Below are 12,500 nucleotides of genomic sequence, written 5' to 3'. Positions count from 1 at the left end.
ACCGAAGTTGAAGCAGGTTATGTTTTCACCCCTTTCTGTTTTTCTTTGCTTGTCTGTTTGTGTGCAGGATACCTCAAGAGGTTGTGGCCGGATCTGGCTGAAATTCTGCGGACAGGTTCGGTGTGTGACGATGACGAACTGATGAGATATTGGTGAATATCCGGATCCAGATCCAACTACTGGAATTTTTTTTAATGATACTTCATCATTGAGAGATAGGGCTACACTAATGTAAAGCACGATATCTCAAAACGTTGTTGACGGATTTGGATGAAACTTGGTGAACAGTTTGGGTGTGCGAAAAGGAAGAATTTATTCGATTTTCGTGAAGATCTGGATCCGACTACTAGAATTTTTTTAGTGATTCTTAACCATTGAGAGATAGGGCTAAAAATGATATGTAGCACATGTGGTATTGTAAGTTACATGAATATTAATGAATGCATGATGAACCGTTACTGACAAGGCGGAACTGAAAGTGACATCAGTGGGCTGTCGAGTGAGTGGAGCAGGAGACGCCAGTAAAAACGGTTGAGCTAAAGATCTTCGTGTGGGCTGACTTTGCTGCACAACAGCACGGTATCTCAAAAAGTTGTGGATGGATTCGGACGAAATTTGCTGGACAGTTTGAGTGTGTGGCAAGGACGAATTGATTTGATTTTGGTGAAGATCCAAATCTGGATCTAGGTATGAGAATGATTTAATTTTTAAAGTGATTCTTCACCATTGAGAGATCGGGCCAAAAACGATAAAGTACTGTATAGCATGATATTTCAAAAATGTGTTGGGCCCGATATGTTCTTATGGATCAGGCATTGTATGGTGGAGGTGTGCGCTCTACCGAGTGCCCTTCTAGTTCTGTCTGTTTGTTTGTCTTTTTCTTACTTGTGAAAATCAATGATTTTTCAAGTGTGTATATTCGTGGGTCATGTGTGTTATTCTGTCTGTTTTTTGGGTGGTCGCGAGAGTACCCTTATTGTCGGGTTTTCCGTGTGTGTGTGTGTGTGTGTGTGTGTGTGTGTGTGTGTGTGTGTGTGTGTGTGTGTGTGTGTGTGTGTCTGCAACGCGAGGCTCCACAGCACAAACCAGCAAACTGATTTCGATGAAACTTGGCGAACAGGTGCCATATGGGGTGGGAGTGTGCGCGTTTGAGTTTCATTGCTAAGCAACCACCCGTTGCTCTGCAGCGGCCGAAAAACCACGTACAGTATTTTCAATACTTGTCCTACAGTTTTAAATGTGGAGAAACGAGACTTCGGAATTAAACACTTCAAGATATTTAGAAAATTTTACTTGAGCCAATTTTTGATTTAGGTTTTCGTTTTCAAATGGTAGTCCTTCAAAAATAGGGTGTCTATTTACCGTCATTTTTTGTTTGTTTGTTTGTATGTAATGGACAGCTCTGGAGGCCAGAGGAGTCAACCGATTTTGATGAAACTTGACAGGTAGGTTCATACCAGGATCTAGTTCTATGCTTTTGAGCACCGTTGCTGTGGACACCACTGTTGCCTAGCAACGGGACTTTGAAATTTTAGAAAAATCATTAAAAAAAATATTTTTTCGAAAATCAAAAATGGGCTTCCAGGCTTTAATGCGCACTATAATCAACCTCTTTGTCAAACATTTTCAGCCCGATCCGTCAAAAACTGTATGACTAGTATGCAATTATGTCGCGACCACCCATGTTGCCTGCCGGCTTGTCTGTCTTGTTTGTCTGTTTGTTTGTATGTCAATCGCCTACAGGTCACAATTTCAAACCGAGCTTCACAAAACTTCACCACCTGGTAGAGGTCGTCATAAGCAAGAAGCCTTTGGTTTTCAAGTCAAAAGGTCAAAAGGTCATCACAAGCCAAATGTCAATAACTTTGTCAAATCTCTAAAATCCTCAATTTTCATCTGATTGACGAGAAATTTGAAGAGGATTTGCAAATCAGGAAACTGAATTAAATCAGCCATAAACATCGGCCAAAAGGTCAACACGGGCCGAATTTCTAAAGTTGTCAATTTTCATCCAATTGACTTCAAATTTGAAGAGGAGTTGCATATTTTTTTTCATTGAATTCAACCACCAATTATTTGATTACAATCCCTCAACAAAAGTAAAATGTCAAAAGATGTCACGTTGGTAATCCATAACATGGCTGTGGTGTTGTATTGTGGTATCCTAATATGGAGTCATTCCTACCTTGTTTGGTTGTTTTTTTGAGATTCCATCCCTCTATGTTTTTCCTGTTTAAAAAAAAAAATGTTATTTCTTCTTGTTTCTGCAATTTTGTTATTTTGATATGGATTAAATCCATCTATGTTATTAAATTTAATTTAGCTTGTGGTACATTCCATCCGTCCCACCTCAATCCTGACCTTTTGGTTCAGTCCACAATGTGGATTACCACATCTGCGAAACGATCTGATTATCATTAAAAAAAAAGCTTCATGTTTTATATGTTTGGTTATTTTGGTGTGGATTAAATCCATCTATGTTACTAAATTGTTTTAATACTCGTTTCAGTTGATTAAAAAATAAAATGCTTTATGTTTTATATGTTTCGTTATTTTGGTGTGGATTAAATCCATCTATGTTATTAAATTGTTTTAATACTTGTTTCAGTTGATTTGGGGGATGTATTGGACATGTATAGCTTTTGGAATGGTACTGTCCATCTTCCCCCCCCCCCCCACTCCCACAATCCTGGCCTGGTTTGGTTGAGTCCACATTTATGTTTGATTTATTTATTTTATTTTATTTCATTTCCAAATAAAACGATTAATGTTTTGTAAATTTTTTAATTTTGGGTTGCGTGCACTAGCAGCGAGACAAGTTAACTTCCTCGTGCTGAAATCACCATCATCACTTCAGCAGTTATTGAGGTAGGTTGGACTACAGTTTTACATTGTTTTGAGAGGGGAAGCAGAAGAAGTAAAAATTGGTGTTTTAGCAATCTCTCATTGTGGTACTTCAGCGATGTATTCTGGTGTTTTTAAAGTCTTGGTAGTTCAGAAAACGCTTGAGAATAAAAGGTATTGCTTTAAAATGCTTATAATGTCACTCTATAGTAGTTTATAAGGGTATCATTGTATGCACATTTGAATGGGCGGCCATTTTTTTCCCATCATCCCTCTATATTTTGTACTACCATACTCCATGATGGTTTTGATTTGTGCTTATAGATGCAAGTTCAGGAATGTTTTAAACTTTTCAGTAGCATTCAATGGCCTATGACTTACTACATAAATTATATTATGAGCATCTTGCATATTGTCACTTTTCATCGGCAAATTTTGCCATCCAGTTTTAATTCGTGATATTTGGGTAAGTTAACGCAATACTTATTTTTGGGTAACAAGCAGACTTGGATTATGCATCCTTGTATTCACCTGAGACCACTCATTTACCAGATTGCACAAAGAAATGACACAGAGTTTTTAATTTGGGGCTTTTTTGATTTTGATCCTGTCCATGACTCTTGTGAAAGATATGACCAAATGTCATTCTTAACAGAAGAATCGGTACTGCAGAATCACTCCAACCAAGTCATGCAATGGGTAGTTTGCCATTGCTGTGTGAATGGGAGTCCAGGTATGAATTGGAAATTTGGCCAGTGTACTAGTGACCCCACGAGCCTTTCTTGATAAAGATACCGACCGTGATATATTTTATGCCTTGATTATTGATTATGCAGCATGCAGGTTAACGTCCCTCTGAAGGAGCTTGCTTTTGACACAGCTCCCCTTGCAGACACAGCACCAGAACAATAGTCTTGCCAGATGCAAATCTGCCATGAAAACAATACAATTTTGCAGATGCCTCTGTGGCAATCAATCTTTCTGGTGCATTTTCCTGCCAGAAATAATTCCTTTTTATCTCCACCGAGACATTATTCTCTCTTTTTTATTGATGTCGCAACCCACTTTAAAATGAGCTCAAAACGAGGTTCAGAAAGCGGTCTCCATGATACGTGCTGAATTGTTCCTCCTGAAGTTCAGCAATTTTAATAACCATATTCTCACTGTGATTGGGGTTCGCAGGCACCCCATCACCTAACTGCCACATAATTATGATCTAGTGTGGCTGGAGGTAGTGCAACAAAGAAAGTTTTTATCGTTATATGGTGATTTGTCATGTGTGGGCATCTGAGGAATAAGAGTGAAAAGAAGTGCAAGGTGGTGGTGGTACAAGAATCAGATCTCCCTCTATCCATCTCCTCACCAAAGAGGTGGAAATTCCAGAGAGCACAGGCGATCCATCAGTAAGATCAAGCTTAACCTGTTCGTGTGTGGCACGCTGATCTATCAGGGCAAAATAGGATGATGCAGCCTTGATACATTGATTTGTAGGCCATGCGGAGCCCAAGGAAACGTGAGTACCGAAAAAGAACATCGAGTGTGAAATAAACCACCATTCTGGTTAAATCTACAATCACGCATATTGTTGTATGCACCTACGAGTACTTTCTCGATACCAGACGTACACTGCAGGCCGGAAATCCTGCACATCTTTGTTTCGTTACAATTGTTCTTGCTATGTTACAATCCACCAATAAAGAAATGGCATTCGAGACTGATATTCTCTGGTGGGCTGTTCTGAAACATATCACTCTGATAAATGTTATCTGGAACCAGCCTTGTTCACTCTGCTGATATTGGTATCGATTAAATAAGCAAATGAAAACTTTGAAACAGATATCAGCAACTGACAGTTTTAACATAGCAATGGGCAGAAAAGGACATTCATGACTACATGCCAACAAGCAAACAAATTATATTGATGGTTACTGATGAAAGAAACGCCTCCTAATTGGCTACGTGGAGATGGTCATGCAAACTATTGAGATGCTCAATGTAATATAGCAGCAATCAGGCCATGTTTGAAAATTTGTTAGCGTAATTGGTTATAAATCTTATTTTATTGCTGCATTTTTAGCTGTCGAGCTGTGGTGACCTTGAGACAGCATGTGGGCAGTCATGTTTGAGCTCTTTCTGGCAGGAGCCCTGAACAGCTATCATTGCATCACCACAGCTCACTCTTATTTGACATCTCACATCACCACATTTTCCTCTTACCCTCACTCCTTAGTCTACTCCAGTTTTCATCAACTGCCATCCAAGTTTCAATCTATTATTGCCATTCACACTCTCGTGCTTTCTTTGCATATAATATATAATATGAATGGGCTAAACTCCCAATACAGTGATGGTTTTACCACCTCATGTTTCAAGTCGAGGACCATCACATATATTTGCTGCGGTGGCGCCAAGCTTATAATTGCCAGGCTTCTAAGTACATGCTTCTCAAAGCAAATTTGTTCATGTGATGCAGACCCCGCGCCCATGGAACGATCATGGCGCCATGTAGAAACAGTATTGAGATTGCAACTTCCATTACCAGTGATTACGGCGCCAGTAAGGGTCAGAGAAACGAACATGCATCAATCAAGAACAAATATTGATGTAAAAGAGAGTAGAAATGCCATGTATCAAGAACTGCTCTGGGAATTATGGGAAACCTGGCTCTTAAAGGTTTATGCATTTTTCACAATGGAACGTTTGATTTGATTTTCTGTACTCTTTACAGAGTGTTGGTGCTATCGGAGCAGTTACTTGGCAAAGGTAATCCTGGGTGGTTTACGCCATTGCCTTCCCAACATTGTTTGTCTGTACTCTATCCTTTAAATGCTGGGTATCAAGCAGCATGTACCATTCTTAAAGTCTTTGGTATGACTTGGACTAAGTTTGAACCATCGACCTCCAAGACTCAGAGTGGAAGCTCGAACCATTACGCCACCACCTCAGGTATGGAACCTTTACACTTCAGAGAAAAACAACTGTAATCCACAACAAAGCAAAAGGCCAGCCATCACAAATGTCTGGTAATTTACATCACCAGCATGCAATGGTGTGACAATATTAAGTATTTCGGTCATTTTTTATTCAAATCAGACCAAATACCCTGAATTCCTACTTTATTCATAAGTATGTGATAATATGCGTTTAATTTATTTGTTTCAGAAGAAGCAGTTAATGGAGTTCCTGCCTGCTTGCATTGGCTGACAAAGGCGTTGCTAATTGAGAAGGTTGTAAAAAGTGCATAAAACTATTTAAGCCAATTCCCTTCCCAACCTTCAATGAAAAAAGATTCAGCAAATTAGTAATTTGGTTGGAAGAAATGGCAAAAGCAGAAAAAGACTGTTTGGCCTGCCAAATTTTGTCTAGTCAATCTTATTTCTCTCTGATGTACTGTATTATACAGTATGAATTAAAAAATTTACTATTACTGTATTAACTTTTGGAGACAACCTAAATTCCGAAAATTATTTTAAAAAAACATGAAAATCTGAGATCTGGAACATTACACATCACCATCCATCTCACCATGCTTCAAATTAATGATGAACGAAAGGGAAGTAATACCAACAAGTGCAAAGCATATTGGATTAGCAGCCTAGCCCTCAGACCTTGTTTGGGCAAAGATTTTGCTTCCTGTTCTGTAATTCAATGTGATGACAGAAAAGCCAATGAATGCAATCCCACCTCTGCCTACTTACCGGAGTGATAACCACTTAGCTGCAAGTTTTGCGTCGATGGCAGCGTGGCATCCAATATGTGGGCTTCATCTACTCAATCTGTTTTGCCATGCCGTAAAGTGCATCTCCAGTGCAATGCCTCATCAAGGTGAGGACACGATAACAACACGAGCTGTTGCATGAATCCTATGCACATTATATTTACCCTGCACGTGCAGCGCAAAGTGGGTTAAGCAATTGGTTTACTCTGTCTGTCTACAAACATTGGTCTATGATCAAGGAACTACTTAATTTCAATCAAATTTTAAATTTTCAACACAGTAGAATATGAATTGGAACATGAATCAGAAGATAAACCTGCAGTTCATTTTTCTTTTTTGTATACATGGTCGAGGCTCATGGAAGAGTGAGTACTAGCACACTCAATTGATCAAGACAAAAGGAACAGCAGAGAGAAGTGGGAAACACAAACAGCAGAGTCAAAGCAAAGACATTGGGTGTGGGGAGGAATGGGGGGTAAACAAGATGGACACCAAAGGAAAATCACAGGTGGGAAATCTGGATGGAGGAGGGATTGGGATTGGGGGGAGGGGTTAACGAGGGTAGAAAATATCTGAGACGGTGATGAACAGCTGTATTGAAGACCTGGAGGGAAGATTGAGATTGAAGAGGATGTGGAATTTGGTTCCACAGGTGGGAAAAAGAGGAACAAATGAGTGGAGGTGAGCAGTGATCATGGATTTCGGTAGTTTCACCAGAAGACGGTTGTTGGTGGACTTTGTGTGCCCTGCAAAAACCTGGTGAAAAAAATGTTTAAACGATAAGGACATCAGGGGGAAGGAGATCAGGGGGATCATGTGTCAGGGAGAGAGTTGAGTCAGACTTTGGCAGGCATGGTGATCATGAAGATGCAAAGAGGTAAGTTGATTAAAAAAAAAAAAAAAACATAAAGGAATAAGAAGTAGTTTGGTGAGGCCTGAAAATATTTGTTTTTAATAAATACTGGAGGTACAGGAGAAGACCGGTGGAGGTGAAGTGAAATGACACCATGTCGAGGTGAAGACAATATGGATCACACCAAGATTTGTGAAGGAAATGTGGACTGTTACAAAAAACAACAACAACAACTTATGAAGCATTGGGACATCAAGCCTGCGAAGTTGTTGTTACATCAAAGTGATATTGTTCTTTTCTCGAGGGGGGATTGAGGCTTTCCGCCTCGTCTCATAAAGTATTATTTTATTTGGGTGAATAGAAAGGCCTTTCAGGCAAGACCTCGACATCACATGCACCATTTTCATGACGCTTAACCCAAGTGTTTTGACTATTGTTCTATCACATGATTGTCTGTTTATTCATGACTCAATCAAGTCCAGCTGTGAAACCCAAGATCAAGGACCTTTGGTCAAATAATGTGGTAAATGGAGGAAGGCAGTGACATTAGAGGTTGGCATGTGAGTACTGTCTATGACGGTTTCACTTGGATTGTGAGGATGTTTCAGTTGACAGTTATAAGGCAATCTCTTCTGCTGGTGACCATACCCATTAGTTGTGTCGATGTTGCAATAATTAGGAGTTTGTAGCATTGCTTCTGGTTAGTAATTTAAAGAAAGGATAAGGTAAGTATAGAATGGAGAGACCACATTAACCAAGAAGGTTGATGGCTTGTTGAGAGTTCAGTGTGCCTTTGGTGATTGAATAGATGAGGTGGTGCAGGCGATGAGTTGAGGAAGGCAAAGATTATGGAAAATATGAGATTGAGTGTTTTGATTCGGGGGCTTGAAGAGCTGTACAGTAATGGGGTGGAGATTGGTGAGGGTAAGGATTCTGATGGGAACGAGACCCTTATTAAACATGATAAAGTTTAAATGTCCTCTAATTACAAAGTGGTGCATGACATGGATGAGGTCCTGGACATTCCAGATGTACAGGTTGTAAAAACAGTTTGCATTGGGAAGCATCCCAGAGTAAATTACTCCAGGAGACCCAATAATAGCCAATAAAGAAATGAGGCAGAAAGAGGTTGCTGAGTAGAGTGAATAACCTCAATGACAAGGACAGTTTAACAGAAGACATTTGTCTTTCCTGAGTGGCATGAAGGCAGCAAGAGTATGAAAAGAAGCTGAGTGATAAGCTGAGATTCAGGAGAGACCAGAATTAATTCAACGTGGTGGTAAAATACAGGCACACCGCCACTCGGCTCGACAATTCTGCACAGAGCTGCATTAAAAACGGCAAGGAGAAGGGAGTTCAGAAGTTATTCCAGACCACGCTGGACCCTTGTGTTGATACGAAGAGAGGCAACGGAGCCGATAGATGTTGCTGCTCCTCAGTATTCCTTTCAACATCACACCACAATGCACATGTAATTACGAGCAACTTCACCACTGCACATGATAGTATTGAAGACTGGACAAATGTGCACTATTTTTTAGCAGTCAGAAATGCTGCTCAGGTCAATTTCACAGTTTAAATTTTGAAATTTGGCTCAGGTGAAGAGATTCTAGAGCTTATCACATGTGCGGAAATGAAATAAAGGGATGAACACTGGCATCTCCAGGCATTTATAAACATTACGATGTATCCAGTGATTCGTATGTATGAAGAGGGGGTATAAGATGAGTGAGGAAAGCGAAAAAACATTTTTGAGTGCTTTATCGTTAAGAAACCGTTGCGGCTTGTTCTCAATCAAGGCATTGTTGAGCAGGCCCCAAAAAAAAATGGCCAAATAAGACCCAGCTAGGGTGAGAGGGCTGTCCAAAAAGTTGACCAAGGATTAAGCCTTGATAAAGGAAATAACTAAATAAAGCCATTAATTATCTTCAAAGGGAGTGTTTAAATTAACCTAAACATGCAATTTTCACGCATACACTTCCTTGGAGTTCCCTTACTATGCATGCAAAGTTGTAGGCTGCAAGGTTTCATGGTTTTGGAGTTATGGAGGAGACACACTGACACACAAACTGATATTTATTAGTTTTGATATTGTATTAATCGTCATATTATAATTATTATTACAGTACTGCTTGATAAATTATTTGTGATTAATTAATTTGAATTATACATCGTACCTGGATCTCTTTTTCTGAACTCAAAATTCCTTCTGCACAAGGTGCAGGTATGTCTACGACGATACATCTGTACTAATAAAAGGCAGTGTGTGCGTGAGCGTGTGTGCGCATTAGTGTGTCAGTGTGTCTCCAGCATAACTCCAAAACCATAAAACCTAGCAACCTCAAACTTTGCATGCACACAAAGAAAACTCGAAGGAGGTGCAAGAGTGAAAATTGGTTGTTTGGGTGAATTAAAACACCCCTTTTGAAGATAATTAACGGCCTTATTTAATTATATCATTCATCAGGCGATCCGTGGCCACCTCGCTCTCTGGGGTCTTAAGTCGTTTCCTGGGTAACCTCGCTGGGGTCTGAAGTCGCCATGTTTTTTGGCCTGCTCAACCTTACCTTGATTTGGAACAGGCCGCAACGATTTCTTCACGAGAAAGTTTTTTTTTCTCACTTTCCTCACTCATATTATTGAATGCCCTTTCATCATAGCTACGAATCGTTGTCTACATCACTTTTGTTAAGTTCTATAAGTTTCCAAATAAGGAGCTTGGAGCGATTTCATGCATTATGAGGCAATTTTCCATAATCTACCCTCGTGGACTAATTAAAGTATATCATTGAAATATTATTTCGGTTTTTAGGAGCAGATATCTTCCGGACTAAATAAGTGTCGAGATCTGTTGTGAAATCTGATAATTTACAGAAATAGCAAGTCATATAAATAAGCCATATATACCTGTTTACTTTAAGCAAACAAGGCTATGTTCCCACCTCCATAGATACACAAGGAATTGTGAAATTTTCAAAGCATTAAACTTATCTTTTTCTACTGTTTGGAGAATTATACTGAGTGAACAAAAAAATTTAGGAACATAGCAAAATTAACCTGCTTCATTGAGCTGTATGATTTAATGCATTCACTGCTTGACCTCATGGCCTGTCATCCAAAGGGACTGCCTATCCATAACGTTTGCCAGATCTGTGTCTACATTTTCGGAGGTTTGGCGAGTACTCTTCTGGGAATCAAAGCAAATCTGGTTTAAAAACAAAAACGAACATTAAAAAAAACAAAGCAAAAACATTTGCGCAGACCGAGAACCGATGTACCATGTGACACGTGCACGAGACACAAATATGTATATATATATATATATATATATATATATATATATATATATATATATATATATATATATATATATATATATATATATATATATGTGCATGAGCAGGCAAAATGGCGGATTTTCTGCAATGTTTATTTCGGAATCAGCTTCATTGAGTGTTACGATTTAATGCCTTCACTCGAATGCCTGTTCATCATAGCTACGAATCGCTGTGTACAATGCTTTTGGAATTACTTTCGTTTTCAAATTAGGAGCTTTAGGGATTTCATGCATTATATGATACGATTTTCCACGATATACTCTCACGGACAAATTAAAATACAGGGGGCTGCAAAAGTAGGTATACAGTAAGGACTGTACATGTTTCCATTACTATACCTACTTTTGCAGCCCCCTGTATATCATCGAAATATTATTTCGGTTTGAGGATCGGATATCGTCCGGACTAAGTAAGTGTCGAAATCTCTTGAGACATCTGATAATTTAAAGAAATAACGAGTCATCTTATAACTTATAAAGTAGTCTTATTGAGTCTTATAACTAAGCCAATAAGGTTAGGGTGGTGGCTTGGGATCCTAGGGTCCTGAGTTCAAGCCCTGTTGGCCACTGAATTAAAATACACCAGGAGGTTGACTCAGCCTGTCATCCTTCCAAGGTCGGCAAAATCAGTACCAGTGTACGGGTCACCTACGTGTCCATGTGTGCTCTCCCCCTGTGGTAAGTTTTCCAAAAACCATAACAATATATACAAACAGGGTGTGCTTGCACATTGTGTAAGCATACAAACCATGCTTCACCATTGTCTGGGGTCACTCACCTGCATTTTTTAAAATGTATTTATATTTTCATTTATGGATGTTATCCGACGATTTTGTGATGTTTTTCTTTTTTCCCCCAGTGTAACGGCTTCGATGTCCATCGGCATGCAACATTTCAGCTTTCATTATCACCCGGAAGGTACCGATCTTTAATATCAGTCAGTGATTAGAAAGAGATTTATACGATACTATACATACATACATGCAAAGATACATACGTATTCAGCCGTGGCCAAAAATATTGGCACCCTTGCATTTTTTTCAAATAACTGATAATTTTCTCCAAAAAGAAGTTAGAATTGACGAAAGTATTTTGTCTCCACAATTCTTTAATTCACTGTTAATATTACAGAACCATTGTTTTTGATTCAGATCTTAATATATCCTTTTAAATCAGAAAAGAAAAAGAAATGGCATTGACAAAATTATTGACACCCTCGACTTAATATTTGGTATCACAGCCTTTGGACAAAATAACTGCAGTCAAGTGGTCCCTATAGCCATCAATGAACTTCCTACACCTCTCTACCGGCAGTTTGGCCCACTCCTATTGTGCAAACTGCTCCAGTTCTCCCAGATTTGAAGGGTGCCTTCCCCCAACTGCTGTTTTCAGATCTCCCCACAGGTGTTCAATGGGATTTACATCTGGACTCATTGTTGGCCACTTCAGAACAGTCTAGCATTTTGTCTTGAACCATTCCTGGGTGCTTTTTGAAGTGTGTTTGGGGTCATTGTCCTGCTGCAAGACCCATGACTTTCGATGGAGAACCAGCTTTCTGACACTGGTTTGAATATTCAGCTCCAAAATGCCTTGGTAATCTCCTGATTTCATGATGCCATGCACACATTCAAGACACCCAGTGTCAGAGGCAGCACAGCAACCCCAAACCATCACTGAACCTCCTTCATGTTTGACTGTGGGGAAGGGGTTTTTTTCTTTGAAGGCTTCATTTTGTTTTCTGTAAACAG

General features: G+C 39.4%; 1 long non-coding RNA gene across 1 annotated transcript in view; it reads left to right on the top strand.

The window, feature by feature from the left end:
* LOC147035051 (uncharacterized) overlaps nt 1-12,500 on the top strand; it is a 164,576-nt gene that overhangs the window by 92,743 nt on the left and 59,333 nt on the right. Inside the window, exons 7-9 of the long non-coding RNA XR_015061197.1 lie at nt 1-2,868; nt 5,573-5,607; nt 11,612-11,670. The exon at nt 1-2,868 is cut by the window's left edge and continues 601 nt beyond it. This is a non-coding gene — a long non-coding RNA (uncharacterized LOC147035051). The remainder of the gene's footprint in view (nt 2,869-5,572; nt 5,608-11,611; nt 11,671-12,500) is intronic.

This window comes from Eptatretus burgeri, chromosome 1 (assembly GCF_056783735.1).
Source record: "Eptatretus burgeri isolate ZD-2024b chromosome 1, Ebu_testis_v1, whole genome shotgun sequence".
Classification (NCBI taxonomy): Eukaryota; Metazoa; Chordata; class Myxini; order Myxiniformes; family Myxinidae; genus Eptatretus; species Eptatretus burgeri.
Note: the sequence above shows the minus strand (reverse complement) of the source record. Positions and strands in the feature narration are given on the sequence as shown.